Source organism: Ailuropoda melanoleuca, chromosome X, assembly GCF_002007445.2.
Source record: "Ailuropoda melanoleuca isolate Jingjing chromosome X, ASM200744v2, whole genome shotgun sequence".
NCBI lineage: Eukaryota > Metazoa > Chordata > Mammalia > Carnivora > Ursidae > Ailuropoda > Ailuropoda melanoleuca.
The window spans coordinates 90625026-90642605 of record NC_048238.1 but is presented as its reverse complement, the minus strand read 5'-3'; positions in this window follow the sequence as shown (position 1 = coordinate 90642605).

Here is a 17580-nt window from a genome sequence, read left to right as displayed (position 1 = left end):
CTTTCTCCATATCAGCAATAGACTGTATCGCCTTCTTATCATTCATATATTCACCAGGGTGCATTTTTAATTTCCTTCAAGAACTTTTCCTTTCCATTCACAATTTTGCTGTTGGACTCAAGAGGTCTAGATTTTAGCCCATCTTGGCTCTCAACATGCCAGCATCACTAGACTTAATCATTTCTAGCTTTTAATTTAAGGTAAGAGATGTGTGTCTTTTTCTTTCACTTGATATTTAAAGGCAATTGTAGGGTTGTTAATTGGCCTAATCTCAATATTTTTCTGTCTCAGGGAATGTTGGAAGTTGACAAATGCTGTGGAAATAGAGCCATGCAAGGGATATTAGAAGGTTTAAGGGGGAGAAAGAGAAAGATGAGGGAATGACCATTTGGTGAAGCAGAACACACACATTAGTTGATTAATTCCACTGTCTTATATAGGTGTAGTTTGTGGCACCCCATAACAATTACAATAGTAGAATTGAAGATTATTGAACACAGATCACTACAACACATATAATAAAGATGAAAAGTTTTGGAATAGTGTGAGAGAATTACCCAAATATGACACAGATAAACAAACTGAGCGAATGTTGTTGGGGAAATGGCACCAATAGACTTGCTGGATGCAGTGTTGCCACAAATCTTCCATTTGTAAAACATGCAATATCTACTCAGTAAAATAAAGCAAGCACAATAAAACAAGGTATGCCTGTGATACTAAATAGTAGTAGAGATAAAGAGCATCTTTATCTTATTTCTTTTTTTAAGATTTTATTTATTTATTTGAGAGAGAAAGAAAAAAAGCAGGGGGAAGGACAGAAGGAGAGGGAGAAGCAGACTCCCCACTGAGCAGAGAGCCCAACAGGGGGCTCAATCCCAGGACCCCAAGATCAAGACCTGGGCCAAAGGCAGACACTTAACTGACTGAGCCACCCAGACACCCCATTTTGTCTTATTTCTGATAATAACAGGGAAGCCTATGTTGTTTCACTATTAGGTAAAATGCTGTTTTCTCTGCTTTGCATATTCTTTGAACAGGTATCTCAAAATTCATCACTTTTTTCGATTATGTGTTACTATATCACCTTTGTGGTGAAACTTAACCTAAATAGTCCATTCAAAATTTCACTCACTTCCACCCACACATGCCATTGAACCTTCTAATATCCCTTGCATGGTTCTATTTCCACAGCATTTGTCAACTTCCAACATACTATATAGTGTATTTATTTATTAAGCTCATTGTATATTGTCTATCCCCCTAAGGAGAATATCATCTCTGTGATAATAGATATCTTTGTTTCATTCAGTGATCATCCTCAGAGCCTAGAATAATGTCTGGCACACAATAATTCTTGAAGAAATTTGTATAATAAATGAATATATAAATTCTTCCTCTTGACTCTCAGAGTATTCCATTTTTACCTCTTTTATACTTATGTCTTTTTTAAAATCCATTTTATTTGTATACCTTGTATTATACTAGTGTTTTAGCTCCATGAGAGTAAGGACTATCTTACTGATATTTTTTTTAATCTTTTACTAGACTCAGAAATATGCCTTTTATGTAGTAGATATTCAAAAATTATAAAAACAACAAACGTGTCCAATTGTTATATTTGTGTTTACAGACCCAGATCAATAAGATCTGCATCTGGTTTGCAATATCAAGTGCTAATCTAAATGACACTGTTTGAACTGGACCTTCTGTTATTTGAACCACCAATCACTACTTATTTCCCTATTCAAGTGTCACTGTTTTTATTTCTATTTTTTGAACATACCAAATTTGTAGAAACTCAGGGAATATTACTTCTTGCTATTTTCTTTGCCTAAAATGATTATTTTTAAAGTTTCTTAGTAGATTATTTTAATGTTTTCTTTTCACAGCAAAATTGATCAGAAAACCCAGAGTGTTTTCATATATCCCTCATGCCTTTACATGGACAGCCTCTCTTATTTTCAACCTTCATCACCAAAGTGGTACATTTGTTACAATCTGTGATGATCCATTGACACATAATTATCACTAAAAACCCACAGTAGGATTCACTCTTGTTGTACATCCTATGGGTTTTGACAAAAGTAAACGCCGTGTATCCACCATTACAGTATCATACGGAGCAATTACACTGCCCTAAATAGCCTCTGTGCTCTGCCTCTTAATCCCTCTTTCCTCCCTAAGCCCTGACAAAAACTGATATTTTTATTGTCTCTGTAGTTTTACCTTTTATAGAATGACACACAGTTAAAGTGTACAGAATATATCCTTTTCATATTGGATTCCTTCGCTAGTAATATACATTTAAGTTTCTTCCATGTCTTTTTACAGCTGACAGCTGATTTCCTTTTATTGCTGAATAATATTCCATTGACTGGGTGTACCACAATTTTATTTATCCATTTAGATACTGAAGGGCATCTTAGTTGCTTCTGAGTTTTGACAATTATGAATAAAGCTGCAGTAAACATTCATGTGCAAGTTTTTCTGTAGACATATTATCAACTTAATTTGGGTAAATACCAAAGAGCATGCTTGCTGGATGGTATGGTAACATTATGTTTATTTTTGTGAGAAACTGCCAAACTGCCTTCCAAAGTTGTTGTAGCATTTTGCATTCAAACCAGCCATGAAAGAGTTCCTGTTTTTCCATTTCCTCCCTGGCATTTGGTTTTATTAATGCCTTTGATTTTGCCATTCTGATAAATGTGTAATGGTATCCCAATTTTTTAATTGAGAAAACATGTCAAAATCTTTATTGACACAGGTATATTAACAAAAGATATAGAGAGTCCAGGCTGTCTACTGGTTTCTGTGAGTCACCCAGGGTTTGTGCAGTGGAGGCCATGGTAGCAGAGGTTGTATCAGGGCAACTAGTGAAAAGTCAGGATGGGATAACTGGTCAGCTTCCCATAAGGTACCCTACATATGCATACATTTTAAGGAGGCTGAATAGAAAATTTTACAATTTATTTATCCCATTGTTGTTTTAATTTTCATTTCTCTAATTACATGTAATGGTGAACATTATTTAACATGCTTATTTGCCGCCTGTATATCTTTTTTGGTAAGCTGTCTGTTCATATTTAGCCTATTTTTACATCAGGTTGCACATTTACTTATTGTTGAGTTTTAAGAGTTCTTTGTATATTTTGGATAATAGTACTTTATCAGATATGTCTTTTTGAATTTTTTTTTTAATTTCCAAACAGTGGCTTAGATTCTATCTCTCTTGACAGTGTCTTCCCCCAGGCAAAGTGTTTAATGAAGTCCAGTTTATAAATTATTTCTTTCATAGATTGTGTCTTTGATAATGTATTTTAAAAGTAATTGCCAAACCCAATGTCACCTAATTTTTGCTTGTTATCTTCTAGAAGTATTACACTTTTGCATTTTACAACTAGATTTGATTTTTTTGTGTTGACTTTTGTGAAGCGTGTATGGCTTGAGTCTAGATTCATTTTTTTTGCATGTGAAGATTCATTTATTTCAGTACCAATTGTTGAAAAGACCACGTTTTTTTTGTATTGTATTGCTTTTGTTCCTTTGTCAAACAACAGTTGACTATATTTTTGTGGGTCTGTTTCTGAGTTCTTTATTCTGTTCCATTGATCCATTTGTCTATTCTTTCACTAATCCCACACTGTCTTGGTTACTGTACCTTTAGACTAAGTTCTGAAGTTGGATAGTGTTCATCCTCCAATTTTTTTCAGTGTTTTCTTAGCTATTCTGGGTCTTTCATCTTTCCATATACATTTTATAATCAATTTGTCAATATCACAAAAAATGACTTGTTAGTATTTTGATTGGTATTTCATGGGATCTATAGATCAAGTTAGAAATAACTGACATCTTGACAATAGTGTCTTCTTATTCATAAACCTGGAGTATCTTTTTATTTGTTTAATTATTTGATTTTGTTCATCAGAGTTTGGGAGTTCTTTTCATATAAACTTTGTACATATTTTGATATATTCAGACTAAATATTTCATTTTGGGGTTCACAATGTAATGTAAATAGTATTGTGGTTTTCATTTCAAATGTCACTTGTTTATTACTGGTATATAGGACACAGATTGACATTTATATAGTAAGTTTATATTCTGAAACCTTGCTATAACTGCTTTTTAGTTCCAGGAATTTGTCAATTCTTTCAGATTTTCTACATAGACAGCCATATCATCTGTGAACAAAGTTTTATTTCTTTCACCAATTCGGTATACATTTCATTCTCTTCTCTTGTTTTATTACATTAGCTAGGTCTTTCAATATGATGTTGAAAAAAGGTGGTGAATAGGGAAATCTTTCCCTTGCTCCGGACCTTAGTGGAAAAGCTTCTAAGTTTACCACTTTATTTTTTTATAATAATATTTTTTTATTATACTATGTTAGTCACCATACAAGGCATCCCTGGTTTTTGAAGTAAAGTTCAATGATTCATTAGTTGCGTATAACACCCAGTGCACCATGCAATACGTGCCCTCCTTACTACCCATGACCACCCTATCCCATTCCCCCAGCCCCTCCCCTCTAAAGCCCCCAGTTTGTTTCTCAGAGCCCACAGTATCCAATGCTTCATTCCCCTACTGATTACCCCCCCTTCTTTATCCCTTTCTTCTCCTACCGATCTTCCTAGTTCTTATGTTCCATAGATGAGAGAAACTATAGGATTATTGCCTTTCTCTGCTTGACTTATTTCACTCAGCATTATCTCTTCCAGTGCCGTCCATGTTGCAGCAAATGTTGACAAATCATTCTTTTTGATAGCTGAGTAATATTCCATTGTATATATGGACAACATATTCTTAATCCAGTTATCTGTTGAAGGGCATCTTGGCTCCTTACACGATTTAGCTATTGTGGACAATGCTGCCATGAACATTGGGGTCCATATGGCCCTTCTCATCACTATGTCTGTATCTTTGGGGTAAATAACCAGTAGTGCAATTGCTAGATCATAGGGTAGCTCAATTTTTAACTTTTTAAAGGACTTCCACACTGTTTTCCAGAGTGGCTGTACCACCTTGCATTCCCACCAACAATGTAGGAGGGATCCCCTTTCTCCACATCCTCTCCAACAATTGTTTTTTGCCTTGTCAATTTTTGCCATTCTAACTGGCATGAGGTGGTATCTCAGTGCAGTTTTGATTTGAATTTCCCTGATGGCTAATGATTTTGAACACTTTTCATGTGTCTGTTAGCCATTTCTCTGTCTTCATTGGAAAAGTGACTGTTCATATATTCTGCCCATTTTATGATTTGTTTATTTGTTTCTTGTGTATTGAATTTGAGAAGTTCTTTGTAGATCTTGGATACTAGACTTTTATCTGTAGTGTCATTTGCGAATATCTTCTCCCATTCCGTGGGCTGCCTCTTAGTTTTTTGGACTCTTTCTTTGCCTGTGCAGAAGCTTTTTATCTTGATGAAGTGTCACAAGTTCATTTTATCTTTTGTTTCTCTTGCCTTTGGAGATCAGTCGTGAAAATGTTGCTGTGGCCAATGTCCTAGAGGTTGCTGCCTATGTTCTCCTCTAGGATTTTGATGGATTCCTGTCTCTCATCGAGGTCTTTCATCCATTTGGAGTTTATATTTGTGTATGATGTGAGAGAGTGGTCAAGTTTCATTCTTTTGCATGTAGTTGTCCAATTTTCCCAGCACCATTTATTGAAGAGATTGCCCTTTTCCACTGGATGTTGTTTCCTGCTTTGTCAAAGATAGGTTGCCCAACTTGCTGAGGGTCCATTTCTGGGTTCTCTGTTCTGTTCCATTGGTCTATGTGTATGTTTTTGTGCCAGTACCATGCTGTCTTGGTGATCACAGCTTTGTAGTACAACTTGAAATCCAGCATTGTGATGCTCCTAGCTTTGTTTTTCCTTTTCAACACTTGCTTGGTGATTCTTGCCCTTTCCTGGTTCCACACAACTATAAGGGCTGTTTGTTCCAGTTCTTTGAAAAATATCATTGGTATTTTGACCGGGATGTCATTGAAAGTGTAGATTGCTCTGGGTAGCATGGATATTTTAACTATGTTAATTCTTCCGGTCCATGAGCATGGAATATTTTTCCATCTTTTTGTGTCTTCTTCAGTGTCTTTCAAGAGTGATTTGTAGTTTCTGGAATATAGATCCTTTACCTCTCTGGTTAAGTTAATTCCAAGATAACGTATGATTTTTGGTGCTATTGTAAATGGGATGGATTCCCTAATTTCTCTTTCTTCAGTCTCACTATTCATGTATAGAAATGCAACTGATTTCTGAGCATTGATTTGTATCCCACCACATACTTAATTTCTCTTTAACTTCTAGTAATTTGGGGGTGAATTCTTTTGGGTTTTCCATATAGAGTATCATGTCATCTGCGAACAGAGACAGTTTGACCTCTTCTTTGCTGATTTGGATACCTTTTATCCCTTTTTGTTGTCTGTTTGCTATTGCAAGGACTTATAGTACTATGTTGAATAATAGTGGCGAGAGTGGGCATCCTTGTCGTGTTCCTGATCTTAAGGGAATGGCTTCCAGCTTTCCTGCATTGAGAATGATATTTGCTGTAGGCTTTTCATAGATGGTTTTTATGAGATTGAGGAAGGTACCCTCTGTCTCTACACTCTAAGGGTTTTAATCACGAAAGGATGATGTATTTTGTCAAATGCTTTTTCTGCATCTATTGAGAGAATCACATGATTTTCGGCTTTTTTCTTGTTTATATAAACTTTCACACTGATATATTTACAAATGTTGAACCACCCTTGCATTCCAGGGATGAATCCCACTTGGTCATGATGGATAATCCTTTTAATGTACTGTTGGATTCTATTAGCCAGGATGTTGTTGAGAATTTTGGCGTCCATATTCATTAGGGAAATTGGTCTGTAATTCTCCTTTTTGATGGTGTTTGCCTGGTTTGAGGATCAAGGTAATATTGGCCTCATAGAATGAGTTTGGTAGCTTTCCTTCTGTTTCTATTTTTTGAAATAGATTTAGAAGAATAAGTATTATTTCTTCTTTGAATGTTTGGAAGAATTCCCCGGGGAATCCATCAGGCCCTGGTGTTTTGTTTTTTGGAAGGCTTTTAATCACTGTTTCAATCTCTTCATAATTAATTGGACTGTTTAAAAAATCAATTTCTTCCTTTTTCAGACTTGGTAGTTTATAGGATTCCAGGAAGGCCTCCATCTTTTCCAGATTGCTTAATTTTTTGGCATAAAGCTGTTGATAAAAGTTTCTAATAATCCTTCCAATTTCATTGGTGTTGGTCGTGACCTCTCCCCTTTCATTCATAATTTTATTAATTTGGGCCCTTTCTCTATTCTTTTGGTTAAGTCTTGCCAGTGGTTTTTCTATTTTATTTATTCTTTCAAAGAATCAACTTCTAGTTCTGTTGACCTGCTCTACTGTGCTCATGATTTCTAATTCATTGATCTCTGCTCTAATCTTGATCATCTGCTTTCTCATGCATGGGTAAGGCCTGTTCTTCTGTTGCTGTTCCAGCTTCTTGAGGTAAGAATATAAAAAGTACATTTTACATTTTTCTATTCTTTTGAGTGAGGCTTGGATGACTATGTACTTTCCCATTAGGACTGCCTTTGCAGTGTCCCATAGGTTTTGGACTGTTGTGTTTTCATTTTCATTGGTCTCCATAAATTGTTTAAATTGATTTTTGATTTCCTGGTTTATTGAATCATTCTTGAGCAGGATAGTTCTTAGTCTCCAAGTGTTTGAGTTTCTTCCACATTTTTCCATGTGGTTGAGTTCCAATTTCAAAGCATTGTGGTCTGAGAATATGCAGGTAATAATTTCAGTCTTTTGGTATTGGTTGAGACCTGTTTTGTGACTCAGAGCATGGTCTATTATGGAGAAAGTTCCATGTGCATTCGAGAAGAATGAGTATTCTTTGGTTCTGGGGTGTAGTGTTCTATATATATCTATGAGGTCCAACTCATCTATATGGCATTCAAAGCTCTTGTTTCTCTGTTGATTTTCTGCTTAGGTGATCTATCTATTGCTGATAGTGTAGTGTTGAGGTCCTCTACTATTAACATATTATTATCTGCATGTCTCTTTATTCTGGTTTCTCACTTTAAAGTATGATGCTAACTGTTGAGTTTTTTAGACGTTCTTTGTTATGTTGAGAAAGTCTCCCTTTATTCTTTGTTTATTGAGAGGGGTTTTGTTTGCTTGTTTGCTTGCTTGCTTGCTTTTGTTTTTGTTTTGTTTTGGTTTGTTTTGTTTTTTGAATGGGGATTGGATTTTGCCAAATGGTTTTTCTACATGTATTGATGTTATAATGAGCTTATTGATGTGATGCTTTATATTAATTGATTTTGAGTTTCGAATCAACCTTCCTTGACTGGAATAAATTCCTCTTGGTCATGATGTAGAGTTCTTTTATACATTGTTGGATCTGATTTGATATTTTGTTGAGAATTTTTGCATTTACGTTCATCAGAGTTATTGCTCTTTAATTTTCTTTTCTTATGTTTTGTTTGGTGCTTTTAAGGTATTGTTGGTCTCAAAGATGATTTAGGAAGTAATCCCTCTTCTTCTATCATATAGAAGAGATTGTAGAGAACTGATAGAATTTCTACCTTGAACTTTTGGTAGAATTCAACAGGAAAACCATTTAGCCCTGGTACTTTCTGCTTTGAAAGGTTATCACTTATTGATTCAAGTTTTTTATAGGAGTCTATTCAGAATGTGTAGTTCTTGTGTAAGGTTTGGTTGATTCTGTCTTTAAAGGAATTGGTCTATTTAATCTAAGTTATTAAATGTATGGCCATAACATTGTTGATAGTGTTTGTTGTCTTTTAAATACTCACACAATTTTTTGGTGATGCCGCCCCTTTCATTTACAAGATTAGTAATTTGAGTATTCTCTCTTCCTTCTTAGTTTGCTTGGCTAAAGTTTTGTAAATTGTATTGATCTTTTTAGATAGTCATCTCTGGGTTTCTTTGATTTTTCTCTAATGATTTCCTGTTTCCAATTTCACTAGTTTCTGCTGAAATCTTTTCTTCTGCTTACTTTGGAATTAATTTGTTCTTGTTCTAGGTTCCTAAACTGGAAAATTAGATTACTGATTTTAGCTGTTTCTCATTTTGTAATATATGCAATCAATTTTATAAACCTCCCTGCAAACACTGTTTTCACCACACCCTACAAATTTTGATAAGTTGTGCTTTCATTTTTATTAGGTTAAAATGTTTTTAAATTTCTCTTGATATTTATTTTTCGACCCATGTTTTATTTAGAAATATTTTGTTAATCTCCAAGTGTTTTGAGAATTTCCAGTTATCTTTCTGTTTTTCAGTTTTGGTTTAATTCCATTCTTGTCTAAATGCGTATATGGTATGACTTCTATTTCTTTAAATTTGGTATGGTGTTTTTTATGACCTAGGATGTGGTCTATTATGATGAATGTTCCATGTGAGTTTAAGAAGAATGCACATCCTGTCATGTATGATTCTATATATGTCAATTATATCTGGTTATGCTGTTCAGTTTAACTCTGTCCTTACTGATTTTCTTCCTGATGGATCTGTTTATTACTGATAAAGGGTGTTGAATTTCCAATTATAATAATGATTTAATCTATTTCTCCTTCTAATTCTAGCAGTTTTGCCTCATGTATCTTTATGCTCTGCTGTTAGGTAGATACAAATCAAAGATCATTATGTCTTCTTGCTGAATTGGCCCCTTTATCTTTATGTAATGTCCATCTTTATTCCTTATAATTTTCTTGCTCTGAAGTCTGCTCTCTTTGAAATTAATATGGCTACTCTAGCTTTCTTCTGATTAGTGTATCTTAGTGTATATTTTTTTATCCTTTTACTTTTAATGTACATGTGTCTATATGTAAAGTGGATTTCTTGTAGACATGTAGTTGAGACTTGGGTTTTGATATACTCTGAAAATCTATGGTTTTTTTTAAAGATTTTATTTATTTATTTGACAGAGAGAGAGCCAGCGAGAGAGGGAGCACAAGCAGGGTGGGTAGGAGAGGAAGAAGCAGGCTCCCAGCTGAGCATGGAGCCCAATGTGGGGCTCAATACCAGGACCCTGGGATTATGCCCTGAGCTGAAGATAGATGCTTAATGACTGAGCCACCCAGGCACCCAATGTTTTTTTTTAAATTGTTATACTTTGACCACTGACATTTAAAGTAATTGTTGAATTCCAGACATCAAGTTATTTTACACAGCTGTGGTAATCAAAACAGTGTGGTCCTGGCAAAAAAAGTAGATCCATAGATCAATGGAACAGACAGGAAAACCCAGAAATAAACCCAAAATTATTCTGTCAATTAATCTTCAACAAAGCAGGAAGGAATATCCAATGGGAAAAAGGCAGTATTTTCAAGAAATGGCATTGGGAAAATTTGTCATCTATATATAAAAGAATGAAACTGGACCACTTTCTTACATCATATACAAAAAATAAAAATAGAAATAAAAAGGATTAAAGACCTAAATGTTACACCTGAAACCATAAAAACCTAGAAAAGAGCACAGGCAGAAATGTCTCTGACATTGGCCATAGCAACATTTTAGTAGATATGTCTCCTGAGGCAAGGGAAACAAAAGCAAAAATAAACTTTTGGGACTACATCCTAATAAAAAGCTTTTGCACAGTGAAGGAAACAATCAACAAAACTAAAAGAAAACCTACTGAGTGGGAGAAGATATTTACGAGTGACATATCTGAGAAAGGGTTTGTATCAAAAATTTATAAAGAATCAAGATCCAAGAAACAAATAATCTAATTTTTTAAAAATGGGCAGAAAACATGAATAAACATTTCTCCAAAGAAGACATCCAGATGGCCAATAGACACATGAAAATTTGTTAAACATTATTCATAATCAGGGCAATGAAAATCAAAACTATAATGAGATATCACCTCACACCTGTCAGAATGGCTAAAATTAACACAGGAAACAATAGATGTCGGCAAGGATGTAGGTGGGAATGCAAGCTGGAGCAGCCACTGTGAAAAACTGGATGTATATTCCTCAAAAAGTTAAAAATAGAGGTACCTTATGATCCAGCAATCACACTACACGAAAACATTATTCAAAGGGATACATACCCCTCTGTTTATAGTAACATTATGGACAATAGCAAAATTATGGAAGCAACCCAAATGTCCACCAATTGATGAATGAATAAAGATGAGATCACACACACACACACACACACACACACACACACACAAATATTATTCAGCCATAAAAATGAATTTAATCTTGCCATTTATGACATAGAAGGAGCTAGAGAGTATTATGCTAAGTGAAATAAGTCAGTCAGAGAAACATAAATACTATATGATTTCACGCATATGTGCAATTTAAGAAACAAAACAGATGAGCAAAGGAAAAACAGCGAGAGACCAAGAAACAGACTCTTAACTACAGAGAACAAACTGATGGTTACCCGAGGGGAGGTGAATGGGGGGATGAGTGAAATAGGTGATGGGGATTAAGGAGTGCACTTGTTCTGATGAGCCCTGAGTGATGTATGGAATTTTTGAATCACTATGTTATACACCTGAAACTAATATACACGACATGTTAACTCTACTGAAATTTGAATTAAAGAAATGAAAGTAATTGTTGATATAGTTGGATTAATGTCTACCATGTGTGTTACTGTTTTCTGTTTGTTGATCTTTTTCTTTGTTCCTATTTTTGTCTTTCACTTTTTCTGCCTTCTATGTTTTTTAAAGATTTTATTTATTTATTTGTCAGGTAGAGAGAGAGAGCAGAAGCAGGGGGAATGGCAGGCAGAGCTGGCAGAGGGAGAAGCAGGCTCCCCTCTGAGGAAGGAGCCCAATGTTGGACTCGATCCGAGGACCCTGGGATCATGACCTGAGCTGAAGGCAGATGCTTAACTGACTGAGCCACCTAGGCATCCTTGCCTTTTGTAGTTTTAATTATACATTTTATGATTCCTTTTTCTCTCTTTTACTAGTATATCAATGATACTTCTTAAAAATTCTTTTAGTGATTGCCTGAATTTTGCATGTACAACTATTCCATTTCTACATTCAAATATACTATACTACTTCATAGGTAATGTAAGTACCTTATATAACAAAGTGTGCCTAATTACTCCCTCTGATCCCTCGTACCACTGCTGTCATTCAATTATATATGTTATAATTATTAAATACATTGTTATTATTTTGAACAAACTGTTATCTACTATATTGATTATTAAAAAATGAAAGATTTTATTTTACGTTCACTTTTTCTCTTTCTCGTGTTCTTCCTTTATGTAGGTCCATGATCTGACCCATAACATTTTCCTTCTTTCTGAGGAATTTTTTCTAACATTTCTTGAGAGACAGGGCTACTACAATGAATTCCCTTAATATTTATTTGTCTGAGAAAGTCTTTATTATTCCTTCACCTTTGAAAGATAACTTTTCAGAATACAGAATTGTGACTTGGTGCTTTTTTCTTCCCAATATTTTTTTTCTTCTCAATATATCTTAAATATTCACTTTGCTCTCTTCTTGCTTGTATGGTTCATGAGGAGAAATGGTATGCAACTCTTACCTTTTCTCCGCCATAGGTAATGGCTTTCTCTCTGTCCTCACCCCCAAGTTCTTTCAAGACTTTTTTCCCCCCCAGTTAACCTGTTTGGCATTCTCTGAGATTCCTGGATCTGATTTGGTTTCTGATATTAACTTGGGGGAATTCTCAGTCATTATTGCTTCAAATATTTCTTTTGATTTTTTTTAATTCTCCTTCTGGTATTCCTACTACCCATACATTTTTTAAGTACTTTGTGTTTATTTATTTTTTATAATAATATTTTTATTATATTATGTTAGTCACTATACAGTACATCCCTGGTTTTTGATGTAAAGTTCCATGATTCATTAGATGCGTATAACACCCAGTGCACCATGCAATACGTGCCCTCCTTACTACCCATACATTTAACCTTTCATAGTTTTCACACTGTTCTTAGATATTCTGTTCCATTTTTTTCAGTTTTCTTGATTTTTTAAAAATATTTTATTTATTTATTTGAAAGAGAGATCACAAATGGGGGAGGGAGCAGAGGGAGAAACAGACTCCCCACTGAGCAGGGAGCCCAGTGCAGAACTTGATCCCATAACCCTGGGATCATGACCTGAGCCAAAGGCAGATGCTTAATGAACTGAGCGACCCAGGCACCAAGCTTTCTTGGCTTTTTGATTAAGAAGATTTTATTGACATATCCTCAGATTCAGGGATTCTTTCTTCAGCTGTGTCTGGTCTATTTATAAATTTATCAAAAGTATTTTCCATTTCTGTTACAGTGTTAGCATTTTTAAAAATTCTTTCTTAGACACTTTATCTCACTGTTTATATTACCCAATTATTCTTGTGTATTGTTTAATTTTTCCATTAGAGACCTTAGCATACTAATAATAGTTATTTTAAATTATCTGATAATCTCCAAATTCTTGCTGTATTAAACTCTGATACTAATGCTTGATCTGTCTCTTAAAACTGTTTTATGCCTTTTAGTATTTATTATTATTATTATTATTATTGAAACCTGAACAGTATGTACTGGCTAAAAGGAACTGTGAGGCTTTAGTAATACACTAAATGAGAATGCAGAAAGCATCCTATAGTTCTATGATTAGGTCTCAGTCTTTTGTGACCCTGTGCCCTTGAATTGTGAACGTCATAAGTGCTTTTATCCTCCCGCCTTTTTAGGTGGGACACAGGATTAGCTAGAAGATTCGCTTGAGTTGAGTATTTCCATTTCCCAATTTGGAAAGTTAGAGGGAGACAGAGCGGGATATTTCTTTCTCCCAAGGTCAGTCTAGCTTTGGTAAATCTCCAATAAATTAGGCTATAGTAAAACAATTTGCTATGGTGAGCGCTGTGAATTGTGTAAGACTGATGAATCACAGACCTGTACCCTGAAACAAATAATACATTATATGTTAATAAAAATAAATTATTAAAAAAAACAGTTTTTCATGAGGGCAGCCTTTGTTAAGAAGAACAGAATGCTCTGGTATATTTCAAATGGTTATTTTTCCCCTCCTCTTGCCAGAATCATAAGGAGGTTTTTCTCTGTTCTTAACTATAAGAACCTAATAGAGTTCCTGGAGGTAAAAACACAAAAGTGTGTGCTCCCTAAGGCTGGTAACTCCTAGAATTTTTAGTTCTCAGAATTGTTCACACTGAACCTCAGCAGTTTTCCAATTACACTTTAAGTTTTCCTACTCTGGTACTGGTATTTGCTCAATTTTGGGTCAATGATTTGCCCTGTGATTGCAGGTCTCTGATAGATTTTAAAATGAGTTGCATGTTTTCAGTTTTTCAGTTTTTACTTGTTGTTAGGATGGAGTGATGATTTTCAAGCTCCCTTCATGATGAACTTGAAACAAGATTTCAAAATATATTGGTCTTTATGTAGCATTCCCACTTCCTAAGACACTATATTTTGCTTAACATATAACCAACAAATATGTACTAATTAGTTTACTTTTTCATTCTATCTCTTCAACTAGAAAATAAAGGATCTTCCATGAAAGCATAAATTTGTGTCTTCCTAAACATTGTATCTTTTTCACCTAAAACAATTACTAACACCCAGTAGGTGCTCCTTAATTATTTTTCTTTATTTTATATTATGTAATTTTTAATGATTTTTTATTGTATTATGTTAGTCACCATACAGTACACCCCCAGCTTCTGATGTAAAGCTCGATGATTCATTAGTTGCGTATAACACCCAGTGCAACATGCAATATGTGCCCTCCTTAATACCCATCACCGGTCTATCCCATTCCCCCACCCTCCTCTCCTCTGGGGCCCCCAGTTTGTTTCTCATAGTCCATAGTCTCTCATGTTTCATTCCCCCTTCTGATTACCCCCCCTTCCTTTATCCATTTCTTCCCCTACCATTCATCGAAGTTCTTATGTTCCATAGATGAGAGAAATCATATGATAGTTGTCTTTCTCTGCTTGACCTATTTCACTCAGCATTATCTCCTCTAGTGACATCCATGTTACAGCAAATGTTGAGAATTCGTTCTTTCTGATAGCTGAGTAATATTCCATTGAATATATGGACCACAGCTTCTTAATCCAGTCATCTGTCGAAGGGCATCTTGGCTCCTTACACAATTTAGCTATTGTGGACATTGCTGCTATGAACATTGGGGTGCATATGGCCCTTCTCTTCACTACGTCTGTATCTTTGGGGTAAACACCCAGTAGTGCAATGGCTGGATCATAGGGTAACTCAATTTTTAACTATTTAAGGGACCTCCACACTGTTTTCCAAAGTGGCTGTACCAACTTGCATTCCCACCAACAATGTAGGAGGGATCCCCTTCCTCCACATCCTCTCCAACAATTGTTCTTTCTTGCCTTGTCTATTTTTGCCATTCTAACTTGCATAAGGTGGTATCTCAAGGTGGTTTTGATTTGAATTTACCTGATGGCTAAAGATTTTGAACATTTTTTCATGTGTCTGTTAGCAATTTGTATGTCTTCATTGGAAAAGTGTCTGTTCATATCTTCTGCCCATTTTTTTGATTTCTTTATTTGTTTCTCATGTATTGAGTTTGAGAAGTTCTTTGTAGATCTTGGATACCAGTCCTTTATCTGTAGTGTCATTTGCAAATATATTCTCCAAATCCATGGGTTGCCTCTTAGTTTGTTTGACTGTATCCTTGGCTGTGCAGAAGCTTTTTATCCTGATGAAGTCCTATAAGTTCATTTTGTCTTTTGTTTCTCTTGCCTTTGGAGATGTGCCATGAAAAAGGTTGCTTTGGCCAATGTCATAGAGGTTGCTGCCTATGTTCTCCTCTAGAATTTTGATGGATTCCTGTCTCACATCGAGGTCTTTCATCCATTTGGAGTTTATTTTTGTGTATGGTGTGAGAGAGTGGTCAAGTTTCATTCTTTTGCATGTAGCTGTCCAATTTTCCCAGCACCATTTATTGAAGAGACTGTCTTTTTTCCACCGGATGTTTTTTCCTGCTTTGTCAAAGATAGGTTGCCCAACTTGCTGAGGGTCCATTTCTGGGTTCTCTGTTCTGTTCCATTGGTCTATGTGTCTGTTTTTGTGCCAGTACCATGCTGTCCCTGTGATCACAGTTTTGTAGTACAGCTCGAAATCCGGCATTGTGATGCCCCGAGCTTTGTTTTTCCTTTTCGACAGTTCCGTGGAGATTCGGTGCCTTTTCTGTTTCCATACAAATTTAAGGACTATTTGTTCCAGTTCTTTGAAAAATGTCCTTGGTATTTTGATCGGGATAGCATTGAAAGTGTAGAGTGCTCTGGGTAGAATGGACATTTTAACTATGTTAATTCTTCCAATCCATGAGCATGGAATATTTTTCCATCTTTTTATGTCTTCCTCAGTGTCTTTCAAGAGTGATTTATAATTTCTAGAATATAGGTCCTTTACGTCTCCGGTTAAGTTAATTCCAAGATAATGTATGGTTTTTGGTGCTATTGTAAATGGGATGGATTCCCTAATTTCTCTTTCTTCAGTCTTGTTATTCGTGTATAGAAATGCAACTGACTTCTGCGCATTGATTTTGTGTCCCGCCACATTACTGAATTGCTCTATAACTTCTCATAGTTTGGGAGTGTATTCTTTTGGGTTTTCCATATAGAGTATCATGTCATCTGCGAAGAGAGACATTTTGACTTCTTCTCTGCCGATTTGGATAGATTTGATCCCTTTTTGTTGTCTGATTGCTGTTGCAAGGACTTCTAGTACTATGTTGAATAATAGTGGCGAGAGTGGGCTTCCTTGCCATGCTCCTGATCTTAAGGGAAAGGCTTCCAGCTTTTCCCTATTGAGAATAATGTTTGCAGTAGGCTTTTCATAGATGGCTTTTATGAGATTGAGAAATGTACCCTCTATTCCTACACTCTGAAGGGTTTTTATCAGGAAAGGATGCTGTATTTTGTCAAATGCTTTTTCTGCATCAATTGAGAGGATCATATGGTTCTTGAGTCTTTTCTTGTTGATATGATGTATCACATTGATTGATTTGCGAGTGTTGAACCATGCTTGCATCCCAGGTATGAATCCCACTTGGTCATGATGGATAATCCTTTTAATGTACTGTTGGATTCTATTAGCAAGGATCTTGTTGAGGATTTTGGCATCCATATTCATTAGAGAAATCGGTCTGTAATTCTCCTTTTTGAGGGGGTCTTTGCCTGGTTTGGGGATCAAGGTAATATTAGCCTCATAGAATGAGTTTGGTAGCTTTCCTTCTGTTTCTATTTTTTGAAATAGCTTTAGGAGAATAGGTATTATTTCTTCTTTGAATGTTTGGTAGAATTCCCCAGGAAAACCGTCTGGGCCTGGAGTTTTATTATTTGGAAGGTTGTTTATCACTGACTCAATTTCTTCATAGTTAATTGGCCTATTTAAGAAATCTATTTCTTCCTGTTTCAGTCTTGGTAGTTTATAGGTTTCCAGGAAGGCCTCCATCTCTTCCAGATTGTTTAGTTTTTTGGCATATAGCTGTTGATAAAAGTTTCTAATAATCCTTGCAATTTCAATGGTGCTGGTCGTGACCTCTCCCTTTTCAGTCAT